Source organism: Lolium perenne, chromosome 2, assembly GCF_019359855.2.
Source record: "Lolium perenne isolate Kyuss_39 chromosome 2, Kyuss_2.0, whole genome shotgun sequence".
Lineage (NCBI taxonomy): Eukaryota > Viridiplantae > Streptophyta > Magnoliopsida > Poales > Poaceae > Lolium > Lolium perenne.
The window spans coordinates 161184378-161203508 of NC_067245.2; positions in this window are offsets into that span (position 1 = coordinate 161184378).

Consider the following 19131-nt stretch of genomic DNA (forward strand, 5'->3'; position numbering starts at 1 on the left):
TGAAATTCTTCTCCTTCATTGATTTGAAATTTGGGATGTTACAGTTTGTTTGTCGAGATTATACACATACACCCCAGGTTTATGACCGTCCTCCCAGAATTCACCGTGCCCGACCATGTAGAAGACGCAGTTAGCACTGTACTCATCGACAACAGTACACACGCACCTGTCGCCAAGGAAGAGGGCGCGACGGCCGATGGAATTGATTGGCTGGATCTCCATCGCTTCAGCATTCAACTTGAACACCTCCAGCCCCTGTGACAGATACTGACGGCGCACGACCAGCAGCATATCTGGTGAACAAAAGAAATAGCATGGACTGTAGAAGAACATCTGCTCGGGAAGGAGAGCCATGACCCTGCTCATGAGACTATTCATCTTGTTGAGATCACCGGTTATTCCCCGTATGTTGCGGCCCTTGGAGAGCAGGCTGTGCTCCATCACTTTTTCCCACGATGATTTTGATATGTTATACATTTTTTTACGTCGTATGCAAAAGTTAATGCGGTTTTACCATTTGCCAAACCTTTTTTGCAAAAAAAGTGAAAATTCAAATTTGTTAATTTTCCCTAATAGTAGGTTGCATAACATACAAAATTCTGAAAATATTTTATTTTTTAAATTTTCTATCATTTTATTTTTCTATTTTACAGTGCTAAAAAAGGCGATCCACCTGGGGGTGTGGAGGTGCGTGGGGAGCAGAAAAACCTTTATCACCGGTTCGTACCGCGGCTGGTCCCCTGACCGACCAGACCACACGAACCGGTGCTAATGATCCCTTTAGCACCGGTTCGTGCCAAATTCGATGCTAATGCTCTTTAGAGCAACTTTTCTACTAGTGACATTTCAAACTACTCTGTCAGCTTTTGTCTTATTTTGTGTAGCCTAAAAGTAGTTCGTATTTAGATATTACACATTTGTAGTACACGTTGTTGGTTGTCTCTATGATATTTTTCAGATATTTTTAAAACTTCATCTAAAATATAATTTTAAATGTTTTAAAATAAAGGGCTACATATAGCTCAACCTATGTTTAGCTATTTTGGATCTGTGCTTAGCTATATCTTATCGATGATGTGTTAATTAACTATTAATTAGGGCACTGGCAACATCCTTTTAAAATCAGATAATTCATATATCTCTTGCGAGAGACAATATGGGTAATCCAGGCTAGGCGATTCAATACTTTCATTTTCTTTTCTCACAGCTTGAACAAGCACAACAATGTATAACAATTGTTTGGATGGTAGCGAGACTCTCGTACATTGCTATTTTCTTTTCTCACCACCATAAATTCACTGAAAACAATTTGAGAATCATGTAAGACAAACTTTCAATTCGAGAATCTAATTAGTCAAATTTTTAACTCACATGACTTACAAGGCACTCAAACAGAAACATAATAAGCAAACAACTACTCCACATTCCAAGCACAACTCACAAGTTCGGCACTCGCACAGAAAGAGAATAAGAAAACAACTAATCCAAATTCCAAACATAACTCACAACCTGATCACTCACGAGTTACCGGAGGCGTCTGACGTGGGCATAACCCTTCGGGTACTCGACATTGCCATACCCGGTGCAAACTATGAAGCTGGACCAGCACAAGGACTCGACAAGCTGGACCTGCACGCGCCTCAACTTGGACTACAAGGAAAGAAGACTCCAATATGAATCCTACTGGGACTCTTGTAAACCCTAGCTTGGCTGATATATAAAGCCAGGCAGGGGCACCCCTTAGGGACACGCACAATCAGAAACATAATTTTAGAGGCAACACGCCTAGACACCGCAACCCGCGGATTAGAACTAGACTAGATCCAACAACTCCGCCTATGGCGGCCCCCTGTATACATATATTCATATAGTGGATTGCTAGCAGGACGTAGCGACCCTTCACCGCGGGGGCGTGAACCTGGGTACGTCGTGTACCGCCTCGCTCCCGGAACTTCCGTCGTCGCCTTTCTCTAAAACCCAAGCCCCTCATGGTGGGCATTGCCGAGGAACCGCCTCGTCAATTGGCGCCGTCTGTGGGAAAGCGACGCTGGTTTTCGTCATCCGGGCGAGATCTGTACTCATGAAGAACAAGATTACCATCGATCAAATCATCTACGCTGGCACGGGCAACCTTCATCAACAAGTATCGTCTTCGTCGTCATCGGTTCGAACATAAAACAGACGATGAGATCTCGTCGGGAAGCATCTTTTCATCCGAGACCAAATCGTGCCGTACAGGAGCAAAGCTATTGGGATTTTGGAAGGAATCTCCCGCATGGTGGCCGCTGTAGCTGTCCAGAAAAAGAGGCATACGCAGCAGGACACGAAGTGGGTCACGTAAGAAAAGAAAAGGCAATGGACAGCTTGGATGTGGTACGGGAAATTTCAATGGACAGCCGTTCTTCACTAGAGGCATTGCCTGAATAACTTTCCAAGTGGAGACCGGACGTGCTAGTCGGCTGTAGATTAATCAAGCTAGAGCACACTTTGAAAAGAAATTAGCAAAAAACAGGATATCAAGACTGCCAGCGAGCTAGGGGAAAAAGAAAGTTCGGCTGGAGGCTACGCGCATACATCCGCGAGACGCGCCGGCGAGACCCATTATGAATCGCTCAACTTAGTCTCACGGTCAACCAAATCTTTCGGCTGCTTGGTTGGTATATATCTACGTTGGCCTCCACGATCATCAGACACGCGACGGTTCGCGAACCTTGGCAGCGCAACGACACAACAGAGTACTCGATAGCGACTTGGCGACCGCAATGCAGCTGAATAAAATCCGACCCGATCGCCGGCCAGGTGCCGCTCATCATCCGGCGCAAAGATTATCAGATGGAAAAGCTTCGATTATTCTGCTCGGACGACCGCGCCCGCCATCGCGCACTCTTCTTACTCGGGGGCTCGCCTGCCGCGGACCCGACATTACGGACCCGATATATTCGGATGCCCACCCGTAGCAGATCGGCTATGTCAACCGCGTCCTCTTCATCGGCCACGTCAGCTAGGCACCGCGTGGACTCTCTTGGATGGCGGAATTATATCGGCTGCGCCTGCCGCATGGACTATCTCTGTCCGCGGAATTATTTCGGCTGCGCCTGCCACATGGACTATCTCTGTCCGCGGAATTATTTCGGCTGCGCCTGTCGCTGATACGTCTCCGACGTATCGATAATTTCTTATGTTCCATGCCACATTATTGATGTTATCTACATGTTTTATGCACACTTTATGTCATATTCGTGCATTTTCTGGAACTAACCTATTAACAAGATGCCGAAGTGCCAGTTGCTGTTTTCTGCTGTTTTTGGTTTCAGAAATCCTAGTAAGGAAATATTCTCGGAATTGGACGAAATCAAAGCCCAGGGACCTATTTTTCCACGGAGCTTCCAAAAGACCGAAGAACACACGAAGTGGGGCCACGAGGTGGCGACACCACGTGGCGGCGCGGCCCAGGGGGGGCCCGCGCCGCCCTATGGTGTGGCCCCCTCGTCTGGCCCCCGACTCTGCCATTCCGCCTACAAATAGCCTCCGTGACGAAAACCCCAGTACCGAGAACCACGATACGGAAAACCTTCCAGAGACGCCGCCGCCGCCGATCCCATCTCGGGGGATCCAGGAGATCGCCTCCGGCACCCTGCCGGAGAGGGGAATCATCTCCCGGAGGACTCTACGCCGCCATGGTCGCCTCCGGTGTGATGTGTGAGTAGTCTACCCCTGGACTATGGGTCCATAGCAGTAGCTAGATGGTTGTCTTCTCCCCATTGTGCTATCATTGTCGGATCTTGTGAGCTGCCTAACATGATCAAGATCATCTATCTGTAATTCTATATGTTGCGTTTGTTGGGATCCGATGAATAGAGAATACTTGTTATGTTGATTATCAAAGTTATGCTTATGTGTTGTTTATGATCTTGCATGCTCTCCGTTACTAGTAGATGCTCTGGCCAAGTAGATGCTTGTAACTCCAAGAGGGAGTACTTATGCTCGATAGTGGGTTCATGCCTGCATTGACACAGGACAGTGACAGAAAGTTCTAAGGTTGTGTTGTGCTGTTGCCACTAGTGATAAATCATTGATGCTATGTCTAAGGATGTAGTTGTTGATTACATTACGCACCATACTTAATGCAATTGTCTGTTGCTTGCAACTTAATACTGGAGGGGGTTCGGATGATAACCTGAAGGTGGACTTTTTAGGCATAGATGCAGTTGGATGGCGGTCTATGTACTTTGTCGTAATGCCCAATTAAATCTCACTATACTCATCATGATATGTATGTGCATTGTCATGCTCTCTTTATTTGTCAATTGCCCAACTGTAATTTGTTCACCCAACATGATGTTCGTCTTATGGGAGAGACACCTCTAGTGAACTGTGGACCCCGGTCCAATTCTCTTTACTGAAATACAATCTACTGCAATACTTGTTCTACTGTTTTCTGCAAACAATCATCTTCCACACAATACGGTTAACTCTTTGTTACAGCAAGCCGGTGAGATTGACAACCTCACTGTTTCGTTGGGGCAAAGTACTTTGGTTGTGTTGTGCAGGTTCCACGTTGGCGCCGGAATCCCTGGTGTTGCGCCGCACTACATCTCGCCGCCATCAACCTTCAACGTGCTTCTTGGCTCCTCCTGGTTCGATAAACCTTGGTTTCTTTCTGAGGGAAAACTTGCTGCTGTGCGCATCATACCTTCCTCTTGGGGTTGCCCAACGAACGTGTGAAATACACGCCATCAAGCTCTTTTTCTGGCGCCGTTGCCGGGGAACGAAGAAAAGTTACACCACAAAGATTTTCAACTCCCACGTCAACAGCTCTTTTTCTGGCGCCGTTGCCGGGGAGATCAAGACACGCTGCAAGGGAAGTCTCCACTTCTCAATCTCTTTACTTTGTTTTTGTCTTGCTTAGTTTTATTTACTACTTTGTTTGCTGCACTAAATCAAAATACAAAAAAATTAGTTGCTAGTTTTACTTTACTTGCTATCTTGTTTGCTATATTGAAAACACAAAAAAATTAGTTTACTTGCATTTACTTTACCTAGTTTGCTTTATTTACTGTTGCTAAAATGGCCAACGCTGAAAATACTAAGTTGTGTGACTTCACAACCACAAATAATAATGATTTCTTATGCACACCTATTGCTCCACCTGCTACTACAGCAGAATTCTTTGAAATTAAACCTGCTTTACTTAATCTTGTTATGAACAATCAATTTTCTCGGTGTTAGTTCGATGATGCTGCTGCCCATCTCAATAATTTTGTTGAACTATGTGAAATGCAAAAATATAAAGATGTAGATGGTGATATTATTAAACTAAAATTGTTCCCTTTCTCATTAAGAGGAAGAGCTAAAGATTGGTTGCTATCTCTGCCTAAGAATAGTATTGATTCATGGACTAAATGCAAGGATGCTTTTATTGGTAGATATTATCCCCCTGCTAAAATTATATCTTTGAGGAGTAGCATAATGAATTTTAAACAATTAGATACTGAACATGTTGCTCAAGCTTGGGAAAGAATGAAATCTCTGGTTAAAAATTGCCCAACCCATGGACTGACTACTTGGATGATCATCCAAACCTTCTATGCAGGACTAAATTTTTCTTCACGGAATTTATTGGATTCAGCTGCTGGAGGTACCTTTATGTCCATCACTCTTGGTGAAGCAACAAAGCTTCTTGATAATATGATGATCAACTACTCTGAATGGCACACGGAGAGAGCTCCACAAGGTAAGAAGGTAAATTCTGTCGAAGAAACCTCTTCCTTGAGTGATAAGATTGATGCTATTATGTCTATGCTTGTGAATGATAGGACTAATATTGATCCTAATAATGTTCCATTAGCTTCATTGGTTGCACAAGAAGAACATGTTGATGTAAACTTCATTAAAAATAATAATTTCAACAACAATGCTTACCGGAACAATTCTAGTAACAACTATAGGCCATATCCTTATAATAATGGCAACGGCTATGGTAATTCTTATGGAAATTCTTACAACAATAATAGGAGTTCACCCCCTGGACTTGAAGCCATGCTTAAAGAATTTATTAGTACACAAACTGCTTTTAACAAATCTGTTGAAGAAAAGCTTGGGAAAATTGATATACTTGCTTCTAAAGTCGATAGTCTTGTTGCTGATGTTGATCTTTTGAAATCAAAAGTTTTGCCTAATGAGAATCATCATAATAAAATTATTACTACAGCAAATGCCATTCAAGTTAGAATTAATGAGAATATAAGATTAATGGCTGAACTGCGTGCTAGGTGGGATAGAGAAGAAAATGAAAAACTAGCTAAAGAGAAGAATATAGCTAAAGTTTGGACTATTACCACCACTAGTAATGCTAATGCTACACATGTTGCTGCACCTCCTACTAATACTAATAAAAGAATTGGTGTTAGCAATGTTTTCACTTCTAATGCAAAGCGCGAAAAACTGCCTGAAACTGCTAAAACTGCTGAAACTGCCTGTGATAAAGCTGCTGAAATTTTTCCAACATTGGGGATGATGATCCCATTGCTTTAGATTATAATGGTTTGAATTTTGATGATTGCCACATCTCTGAAGTTATAAAGTTCTTGCAAAAACTTGCTAAAAGTCCTAATGCTAGTGCTATAAATTTGGCTTTCACGCATCATATTACAAATGCCCTCATAAAAGCTAGAGAAGAGAAACTAGAGCGCGAAGCCTCTATTCCTAAAAAGCTAGAGGATGGTTGGGAACCCATCATTAAGATGAAAGTTAAAGATTTTGATTGTAATGCTTTATGTGATCTTGGTGCAAGTATTTCTGTTATGCCTAAGAAAATTTATAATATGCTTGACTTGCCACCGCTGAAAAATTGTTATTTGGATGTTAATCTTGCTGATCATTCTACAAAGAAACCTTTGGGTAAAGTTGATAATGTTCGCATTACCGTTAACAATAACCTTGTTCCCGTTGATTTTGTTGTCTTGGATATTGAATGCAATGCATCTTGTCCCATTATATTGCGAAGACCTTTTCTTCGAACTGTTGGTGCTACCATTGATATGAAGGAAGGTAATATAAAATATCAATTTCCTCTCAAGAAAGGTATGGAACACTTCCCTAGAAAGAGAATGAAGGTACCTTTTGACTCTATTATGAGAACAAATTATGATGTTGACACTTCATCTCTTGATAATACTTGATACACACTTTCTGCGCCTAGCTGAAAGGCGTTAAAGAAAAGCGCTTATGGGAGACAACCCATGTTTTTACCTACAGTACTTTGTTTTTATTTTGTGTCTTGGAAGTTGTTTACTACTGTAGCAACCTCTCCTTATCTTAGTTTTGTGTTTTGTTGTGCCAAGTTAAGCCGTTGATAGAAAAGTAAGTACTAGATTTGGATTACTGCACAGTTCCAGATTTCTTTGCTGTCACGAATCTGGGTCCACCTCCCTGTAGGTAACTCAGAAAATTAAGCCAATTTACGTGCATGATCCTCAGATATGTATGCAACTTTCATTCAATTTGAGCATTTTCATTTGAGCAAGTCTGGTGCCATTTTAAAATTCGTCAATACGAACTGTTCTGTTTTGACAGATTCTGCCTTTTATTTCGCATTGCCTCTTTCGCTATGTTGGATGAATTTCTTTGATCCACTAATGTCCAGTAGCATTATGCAATGTCCAGAAGTGTTAAGAATGATTGTGTCACCTCTGAATATGTCAATTTATAATGTGCACTAACCCTCTAATGAGTTGTTTCGAGTTTGGTGTGGAGGAAGTTTTCAAGGATCAAGAGAGGAGTATGATGCAACATGATCAAGGAGAGTGAAAGCTCTAAGCTTGGGGATGCACCGGTGGTTCACCCCTGCATATATCAAGAAGACTCAAGCGTCTAAGCTTGGGGATGCCCAAGGCATCCCCTTCTTCATCGACAACATTATCAGGTTCCTCTGAAACTATATTTTTATTCCATCACATCTTATGTGCTTTTTCTTGGAGCGTCGGTTTGTTTTTGTTTTTGTTTTGTTTGAATAAAATGGATCCTAGCATTCACTTTATGGGAGAGATACACGCTCCGCTGTAGCATATGGACAAGTATGTCCTTGGTTTCTACTCATAGTATTCATGGCGAAGTTTCTCCTTCGTTAAATTGTTATATGGTTGGAATTGGAAAATGATACATGTAGTAATTGCTATAAATGTCTTGGGTAATGTGATACTTGGCAATTGTTGTGCTCATGTTTAAGCTCTTGCATCATATGCTTTGCACCCATTAATGAAGAAATACATAGAGCATGCTAAAATTTGGTTTGCATATTTGGTTTCTCTAAGGTCTAGATAATTTCTAGTATTGAGTTTGAACAACAAGGAAGGCGGTGTAGAGTCTTATAATGTTTTCAATATGTCTTTTATGTGAGTTTTGCTGCACCGGTTCATCCTTGTGTTTGTTTCAAATAAGCCTTGCTAGCCTAAACCTTGTATCGAGAGGGAATACTTCTCATGCATCCAAAATACTTGAGCCAACCACTATGCCATTTGTGTCCACCATACCTACCTACTACATGGTATTTTCCAGCCATTCCAAAGTAAATTGCTTGAGTGCTACCTTTAAAATTCCATCATTCACCTTTGCAATATATAGCTCATGGGACAAATAGCTTAAAAACTATTGTGGTATTGAATATGTAATTATGCACTTTATCTCTTATTAAGTTGCTTGTTGTGCGATAACCATGTTTACTGAGGGAACGCCATCAACTCATTGTTGAATTTCATGTGAGTTGCTATGCATGTTCGTCTTGTCTGAAGTAAGGGCGATCTACTCTGAGTTGAATGGTTTGAGCATGCATATTGTGAGAGAAGAACATTGGGCCGCTAACCGAAGCCATGTTCCATGGTGGAAGTTTCAGTTTTGGACAAACATCCTCAAATCTCTAATGAGAAAAGAATTAATTGTTGTTGAATGCTTAAAGCATTAAAAGAGGAGTCCATTATCTGTTGTCTATGTTGTCCCGGTATGGATGTCTAAGTTGAGAATAATCAAAAGCGAGAAATCCAAATGCGAGCTTTCTCCTTAGACCTTTGTACAGGCGGCATAGAGGTACCCCTTTGTGATACTTGGTTAAAGCATATGTATTGCGGTGATAATCCAGGTAGTCCAAGCTAATTAGGACAAGGTGCGGGCACTATTAGTACACTATGCATGAGGCTTGCAACTTATAAGATATAATTTACATGATGCATATGCTTTATTACTACCGTTGACAAAATTGTTTCATGTTTTCAAAATCAAAGCTCTAGCACAAATATAGCAATCGATGCTTTTCCTCTATGAGGACCATTCTTTTACTTTCAATGTTGAGTCAGTTCACCTATTTCTCTCCACCTCAAGAAGCAAACACTTGTGTGAACTATGCATTGATTCCTACATACTTGCTTATTGCACTTATTATATTACTCTATGTTGACAATATCCATGAGATATACATGTTACAAGTTGAAAGCAACCGCTGAAACTTAATCTTCGTTTGTGTTGCTTCAATACCTTTACTTTGAATTATTGCTTTATGAGTTAACTCTTATGCAAGACTTATTGATGCTTGTCTTGAAGTGCTATTCATGAAAAGTCTTTGCTATATGATTCACTTGTTTACTCATGTCATACACATTGTTTTGATCGCTGCATTCACTACATATGCTTTACAAATAGTATGATCAAGATTATGATGGCATGTCACTCCAGAAATTATCGTGTTATCGTTTTACACCTTCGGAGACGAGCAGAACTAAGCTTGGGGATGCTGATACGTCTCCGACGTATCGATAATTTCTTATGTTCCATGCCACATTATTGATGTTATCTACATGTTTTATGCACACTTTATGTCATATTCGTGCATTTCTGGAACTAACCTATTAACAAGATGCCGAAGTGCCGATTCTTTGTTTTATTGTTTTTGGTTTCAGAAATCCTAGTAAGGAAATATTCTCGGAATTGGACGAAATCAAAGCCCAGGGGCCTATTTTTCCACGGAGCTTCCGAGAAGACCGAAGAACACACGAAGTGGGGCCACGAGGTGGCGACACCACGTGGCGGCGCGGCCCGGGGGGCCCGCGCCGCCCTATGGTGTGGCCCCCTCGTCCGGCCCCGACTCTGCCCTTCCGCCTACAAATAGCCTCCGTGGACGAAAACCCCAATGCCGAGAACTACGACACGGAAAACCTTCCGAGACGCCGCCGCCGCCGATCCCATCTCGGGGGATCCAGAGATCGCCTCCGGCACCCTGCCGGAGAGGGGAATCATCTCCCGGAGGACTCTACGCCGCCATGGTCGCCTCCGGTGTGATGTGTGAGTAGTCTACCCCTGGACTATGGGTCCATAGCAGTAGCTAGATGGTTGTCTTCTCCCCATTGTGCTATCATTGTCGGATCTTGTGAGCTGCCTAACATGATCAAGATCATCTATCTGTAATTCTATATGTTGCGTTTGTTGGGATCCGATGAATAGAGAATACTTGTTATGTTGATTATCAAAGTTATGCTTATGTGTTGTTTATGATCTTGCATGCTCTCCGTTACTAGTAGATGCTCTGGCCAAGTAGATGCTTGTAACTCCAAGAGGGAGTACTTATGCTCGATAGTGGGTTCATGCTGCATTGACACAGGACGATGTGAGAAAGTTCTAAGGTTGTGTTGTGCTGTTGCCACTAGGGATAAAACATTGATGCTATGTCTAAGGATGTAGTTGTTGATTACATTACGCACCATACTTAATGCAATTGTCTGTTGCTTGCAACTTAATCTTGGAGGGGTTCGGATGATAACTTTGAAGGTGGACTTTTTAGGCATAGATGCGGTTGGATGGCGGTCTATGTACTTTGTCGTAATGCCCAATTAAATCTCACTATACTCATCATGATATGTATGTGCATTGTCATGCTCTCTTTATTTGTCAATTGCCCAACTGTAATTTGTTCACCCAACATGCTGTTCGTCTTATGGGAGAGACACCTCTAGTGAACTGTGGACCCCGGTCCAATTCTCTTTACTGAAATACAATCTACTGCAATACTTGTTCTACTGTTTTCTGCAAACAATCATCTTCCACACAATACGGTTAACTCTTTGTTACAGCAAGCCGGTGAGATTGACAACCTCACTGTTTCGTTGGGGCAAAGTACTTTGGTTGTGTTGTGCAGGTTCCACGTTGGCGCCGGAATCCCTGGTGTTGCGCCGCACTACATCTCGCCGCCATCAACCTTCAACGTGCTTCTTGGCTCCTCCTGGTTCGATAAACCTTGGTTTCTTTCTGAGGGAAAACTTGCTGCTGTGCGCATCATACCTTCCTCTTGGGGTTGCCCAACGAACGTGTGAAATACACGCCATCAGTCGCCTGGACTATCTTTGGCCGCGGAATTATTTCGGATGCGCCTGCCGCATGGACTATCTCTGTACGCGGAATTATTTCGGCTGCGCCTGTCGCCTGGACTATCTCTGGCCGCAGAATTATTTCGGCTGCGCCTGCCGCATGGACTGTCTCTGTCCGCGGAATTATTTCGGCTGCACCCGCCGCACGGACTATCTTTGGCCGTGCAACTATTTCGACTGCGACTGCAGAACTAAGTGTTCCTCTTTCTTTCGCCACACCCGATGATTGGGGAGGCGCCATTACATCGTTACCTCCAGTACTCTCGATTACTCGGTGGATTTATTTTCCCCGAATCAGTGGATTTATTTTCTCCATCATCTATGATTACTCGATGGACTTATCTTCTTCGGCTCTGGATATATCTCCTCCCGATGCACTCTCGGGTTGATGGATTCATCATCTGGAATATTCAATGGATATCATCTTATTTAATATCGACCCGATGCGATCCCATCGGGAGCGCTGGAATTACTCGGGGGCTCCCGGAATATCTTCGAGCTATTGCGGTTACTCCCATCGGGAGCGCCGGTGTACTGGAATTCAAGGAGATATGAAGACTATTACTCCCATCGGGAGCGCCGGTGTGCTGGAATTATTACTCCCATCGGGAGCGCCGGTGTATTGGAATTCGAGAAGATATGAAGACTATTACTCCCATCGGGAGTGCCGGTGTATTGGAATTCGAGAAGATATAAAGACTTCTTATACCTGAAATTATCATCTAAAAGCCTCTAAAAATACGAGTGCTGCAATGGACGGTAATCAACGGGGACCTTGCTCTTTTCCTTTGCTATAGATGCCTCAAAGAGTGCCGCAAATAGCAAGGATCATGAAGCAACGGAGACCTTGCTCTTTTCCTTTGCTATAGATGCCTCAAAGAGTGCCGCAAATAGCAAGGATCATGAAGCAACGAAGACCTTGCTCTTTTCCTTTGCTATAGATGCCTCAAAGAGTGCCGCAGATAGCAAGGATCATGCAACACGTACGAAAACGACCCACGGTCAAAACATACATCGGTTGAAAGCAAAGTTGCACATACAACGGGTTTAGCAAGACCTACAACACGAGCTGATCACTCAAATAATTTGCTGACCAACGAATACACATACGCTTAAACGGGCAATTAAGATTTGCTCCTTCAAAATTTGCCAACGGCATTGACACGGTAAAAGTGCATATACATGTACCTACCAAAAAATTTACAAACAATGGCATCAACGATGCTCAAGGTGCGTTTTTCCCCTTGAAATAAACGACAATGTGTCAACGGCACCTGAAGAAAACTGTAAACATCGGGTTGCTCGACTTGAGTCTACTCACGGTTGCAAGCATCAGTGCCCAAACTCGTGGGCTACTTCCATCGGGAGCGCTGGATGCGCACCCGATAAAATTATCAGCTCCTCTGGGCCATCACCCCAATCATCGGCTCCTATGGGCCATCATCCGAATCATCGGCTCCTGTGGGCCATCATCCGAATCATCGGCTCCTCTGGGCCATCATCTCAATCATCGTCTCCTCAGGGCCATCATCTCAATCATCGGCTCCTCTGGGATATCATCTCAATCATCAACTCCTCTATCTATGGCATTATCAGAGTCATCGGCATCAAGTTCTCAGAACTTGAAAAAGTCTACGGTGTTTGACTTAGTATTTTTTTCACCCTATACATAACTATTTCATATTTATCTACAGGCTCGGGGGCTACTCCCATCGGGAGCGCTAGTCGCGCACCCGATAAAAAATATGGCAACCTCGCCAACAAAGAAGAATAAAGTTGAAGACATCGGCATCAACAATCAAGATCTTCGAGTAGTACAACTTGAGTCTATGCGTGGCTGCAAGCACCCGCCCATAGACTCGGGGGATACTCCCATCGGGAGCGCTTCGCGCACCCGACCAAAAGCAACTTCGACTCTACATCAAGCACAAGATTCAACAGATGATCAAGACATTCGGCAATGACAACTTTAGTCTCTTCCCGAAGCTTCACTTCGGCCAGACACTCGGGGGCTACTGACGTGGGCATAACCCTTCGGGTACTCGACATTGCCATACCCGGTGCAAACTATGAAGCTGGACCAACACAAGGACTCGACAAGCTAGACCTGCACGCGCCTCAACTTGGACTACAAGGAAAGAAGACTCCAATACGAATCCTACTGGGACTCTTGTAAACCCTAGCTTGGCTGATATATAAAGCCAGGCAGGGGCACCCCTTAGGGACACGCACAATCAGAAACATAATTTTAGAGGCAACACGCCTAGACACCGCAACCCGCGGATTAGAACTAGACTAGATCCAACAACTCCGCCTATGGCGGCCCCCTGTATACATATATTCATATAGTGGATTGCTAGCAGGACGTAGCGACCCTCCACCGCGGGGGCGTGAACCTGGGTACGTCGTGTACCGCCTCGCTCCCGGAACTTCCGTCGTCGCCTTTCTCTAAAACCCAAGCCCCTCATGGTGGGCATTGCCGAGGAACCGCCTCGTCAACGTCCTTCCACATCTTGCTGAGACCATGTCATCTTCGTAGAGTAGTTCATAAGCAGCTGGGGCATTGAGGGAGGAATCAGATCTAATTCGGTGACGAGCCATGGGTCTTCGACATAAGGATGGGAGACCCACTCCTATGTTTGTTTGCCGAGATTATACACATACACCCCAGGTTTATGACCGTCCTCCCAGAATTCACCGTGCCCGGCCATGTAGAAGATGCATTTGGCGTTGTACTCATCGGCAATAGTACACACACACCTATCGCCGAGGAAGAGGGTGCGATGGCCGATGGAATTGATTGGCTGGATCTCCATCGCTTCAGCATCCAACTTGAACACCTCCAGCCCCTGTGCTGGATACTGACGGTGCACAACCAGCAACATATCTGGTGAACCAAAGAAATAGCATGGACTGTAAAAGAACATCTGCTTGGGAAGGAGAGCCATGACCCTGCTCATGAGACTATTCATCTTGTTGAGATCACCGGTTATTCACCATATGTTGTGCCCCTTGGAGAGCAGGCTGTGCTCCACTACTATTTTCCACGATGATTTCGATATATTATACGTTTTTTTTCGACGTCGTATGCAAAAGTTAATGCGGTTTTACCATTTTCCAAACCTTTTTTGCAAAAAAAAAGTGAAAATTCAAATTTATTAATTTTCCCTAATAGTAGGTTGCATAACATACAAGAATCTGAAAACATTTTATTGTTTGAATTTTGTATCATTTTGTTTTCTATTTTACAGTGTTAAACAAGGCGACCAAGGGGGGTGGAGGTGCGTGGGGAGCAGAAAAACCTTCCCGCACGAACCGGTGCTAATAACGCGGCAGGTCCCTTGGCCGTCCAGATGCACGAACCAGTGCTAATGACCCCTTTAGCACCGGTTCGTACCAAATTCGGTGCTAATGCTCTTTGGAGCAAAAAATCAAAGCCCTCTTTTCTACTAGTGATATTTCAAACTACTCTGTCAGCTTTTGTCTTATTTTGTGTAGCCTAAAAGTAGTTCATATTTAGATATTACACGTTTGTAGTACACGTTGTTGGTTGTCTCTATGATATTTTTCAGATATTTGTAAAACTTTATTTAATAATGGGCTACATATAGCTCAACCTATGTTTAGCTACTCTGGATCTGTGCTTAGCTATATCTTGCTGAGACCATGTCATCTTCGTACAGTAGTTCATAAGCAGCTAGGCAATTGAGGGAGGAATCGGATCTAATTCGGTGACGAGCCAAGGGTCTTCGACATAAGGATGGGAGACCCACTCCTGTGTTTGTTTGCCGAGATTATACACATACACCCTGATACGTCTCAAACGTATCTATAATTTCTTATGTTCCATGCTAGTTATATGACAATACTCACATGTTTTATATACACTTTACATCATTTTGATGCATTTTCCGGCACTAACCTATTAACAAGATGCCGAAGCGCCAGTTCCTGTTTTCTGCTGTTTTTGGTTTCAGAAATCCTACACATGAAATATTCTCGGAATTGGACAAAACAAAAGCCCACGGTCTTATTTTTCACGGAGCTTTCCAGAAGTCCGAAGAGGAGACGAAGAGGGGCGACGAGGCGGCCACACCCTAGGGGGCGCGGCCCCACCTCTGGGCGCGTCGCCCTATGGGGTGGGCCCCTCGAGCGCCTCCCGACTCTGCCCCTTCGCCTATTTATTCGCTCTGTCGCGAAAACCCTAGTACCGAGAGCCACGATACGAGAAAAGTTCCAGAGACGCCGCCGCCGCCAATCCCATCTCGGGGGATTCAGGAGATCGCCTCCGGCACCCTGCCGGAGAGGGGAATCATCACCGGAGGACTCTACATCATCATGCCCGCCTCCGGATTGATGCGTGAGTAGTTCATCCTTGGACTATGGGTCCATAGCAGTAGCTAGATGGTTGTCTTCTCCTCTTGTGTTATCATGTTTAGATCTTGTGAGCTTCCTATCATGATCAGGATCGTCTATTTGTAATGCTACATGTTGTGTTTGTTGGGATCCGATGAATATGGAATACTATGTCAAGTTGATTAATTGATCTATCATATATGTGTTGTTTATGATCTTGCATGCTCTCCGTTGCTAGTAGAGGCTCTGGCCAAGTTGATACTTGTGACTCCTAGAGGGAGTATTTATGCTCGATAGTGGGTTCATGCCTCCGTTGAATCTGGGACAGTGACAGAAAGTTCTAAGGTTGTGGATGTGCTGTTGCCACTAGGGATAAAACATCAATACTTTGTCTAAGGATATTTGTGTTGATTACATTACGCACCATACTTAATGCAATTGTCTGTTGTTTGCAACTTAATACTAGAACGGGTGTGGATGCTAACCCGAAGGTGGACTTTTTAGGCATAGATGCATGCTGGATAGCGGTCTATGTTATTTGTCGTCACTGGTAGAAAAATGGCCTTTAGTCGCGGTTCGCAACTGCCATTAGTCGCGGTTGCGCAACCGCGACCAATTGGGCGCGACTAAAGGCCCCCCCTTTAGTCGCGGTTCCTTACGAACCGCGACTAAAGGCCCGTCCATGTGGGCGGCAGGCGAGCGCCAGGGCGGAGGACCTTTAGTCGCGGTTCTTCTGGCCAACCGCGACTAGAGGCCTCCGCAGGGTTTAGGGTTTAGCCCCCCCTCCCCCTAAATCTGGTTTCTTTTTAATTTGTATTGTTTTATTTCTTTTGGTTTTAATTTTGAAGGAGTTTCACATATTCTACGGTACTACATACATGCATATGAATGTACAATTTCAAACAAATTTGAAATTAGAACCAAAAAGAATTCAAGAGGAATATACAATATATATTCAATATCGGATGACCATATACAATTTTGAACAAGTTTCCATCCATAATTTAGTGCATATGAAGTTCTACGTCCTCTACATAGTGTTCTCCTCTAGGATCGATGACTTCCCTCGCGAACCATCCAGCTAGTTCCTCTTGAAGTGGTCGGAAGCGAGCTTCTGGACTAAGCGTCTTCCGGAGGTTATTCCTCTTGATGTTGTTCTCACACTGCTGGTCCCGCTCATTGGTGTATCTCTGGATCCTCTCACAAACATAGTATCCACATAGATTGGTCCCCGGTGGCTGAATATCCCCAGTCGTCCGCACTTCCCTTTTAAATTGTAGCTCTTTTTTGAATTCACCGACCTTTTGATCTACGAACCGTCTCCAAACCCTACGAGGCAAATAAACCGTCACCAGGGTCATCGCCTCTGATCTTATAACGCAATGCAGCGCATACCGGGCATTCATTCAAATTCTCGTATTCACCGCGGTAGAGGATGCAGTCGTTGATGCATGCATGTATCATCAGAACCTCTAAACCTAGAGGGCAGACAACCTTCTTTGCTTCGTACGTACCGGCGGGCAACTCGTTATTCTTTTGAAACATATTCTTCAACATTTTCAGCAAGTTTTCAAATGCCGAGTCAGCTACACCTGCCTGTGCCTTCTATTTCAGCAAATCCAGTGTGCAGCCCAGCTTTTTCAGACCATCATCGCATCCGGGGTACAGCGCCTTTCTGTGATCCTCTAACATGCGATCCAAATTCTCCCTCTCCTTTTCAGTTTCGCAGCGTCTCCGTGCATCAGAAATGGTCCGACCAAGATCATCAACGGGCTCATCACGTGCCTCTTCTTCACCTTCCCCTTCACCTTCCCCTTCACCTTCAGCATCCTCCATGAAAGTATCACCGAAATAAGCAAGATAGCTTTCATCGATGAAATCATCCCCTTCTTCATCTTCTTCCATTATAACCCCTCTTTCTCCATGCTTGGTCCAACAATTATAGCTTGGCATGAAACCGTGCCGAAGCAGGTGCATGTGAACATCTCTTGAGGAAAAGTAACCCTTCTGATTCTTACAGTTAACACATGGACAGATAACAAAACCCCCCTGCTTGTTCGCATTAGCCACTACGAGGAAATCTTTCAAACCCGTAGTGAACTCGCCGGAGAGTCGGTTACCGTACATCCATTGCCGATTCATCTGCATTATTATAATATAAAATATATAATTAACCATCATGCATTTGTTAAACTAACTAGCTACAAACAATATAAATTAAACAATGAACTACACATGCATATTTTATCAATGACACATCAAAGGTTCAAGTTGCTAACCGCGATCGAGGAGGAAAAAATAAATGAGAAAGCTCAAGTGTGGCTCCAACACTTCATATCATGTTTGTTTCATGCTCTTGGGGCATTTCATCAAACACCTTATGTGCATAAGAGGAACCAAAAGCAAACCTAACACCCACTTATGAAGTTTGTGAAGAGAATGGCTCCAAATGGCTAAGTGTTGGCTGTTGGATGGGTATATATAGGGGGAGGGGCTTTAGTCGCGGTTGGCCTGGCAAACCGTGACTAAAGGTGCCCGAAGGCCTTTAGTCGCGGTTGGCCTGGCCAACCGCGACTAAAGCCCCCCACGTGCACCAGCTGGCCACCGAGCGCCCCGGGCCCAGGCCTTTGGTCGTGGTTCGCCTCCCAAACCGCGACTAAAGGTCCCATTAGTCGCGGTTCCTATAGCTTCGCGACTTATGGGGCTGGACGGAAGTCTGTTTTTCTACCAGTGCGTAATGCCCTAAGTAAATCTCATAGTAGTCATCATGATATGTATGTGCATTGTTATGCCCTCTCTATTTGTCAATTGCCCAATTGTAATTTGTTCACCCAACATGCTATCTATCTATTATATTATTAAAACAACAAACAACCAACGATGTAGATTAGCTAGAATAAATCAACTTAAGAACAACGGTCGAGATTAAATTCATACAATGTCCTTCCCCCACGTCTATAACTAACTAACAGATACGAACGAAAAAATACTTAAGGGCTCCATTTAAATCTATTCAATCACTATGGTTAAGATTAACTTTTTGGCGTCCGGCCATATAAATCTCAACGTGGCGTCCGGCCATATATAAGTCTCAACGAGATTTCTCTCTCTTCTCCCCCACGTTTACAAGCAACAGATATAGAACAATTCTACACGGATCCAATCCCAATGACAACTCTGCATCTTCTTCCAACCCACATACGCCGTGATTTGTGTTAATTGGCCCAGATCGATCAAACCATTGGAAGCGGCAACAGCCAACGTGTTTGCAGGTCTTGCACGACCAGGATTCATCAATGGAGAGCTGGTCGGAGCACAAGGGACGAAGCGATGACTTGCATGGTTCGCGCAGGACCGGCGACGTCAA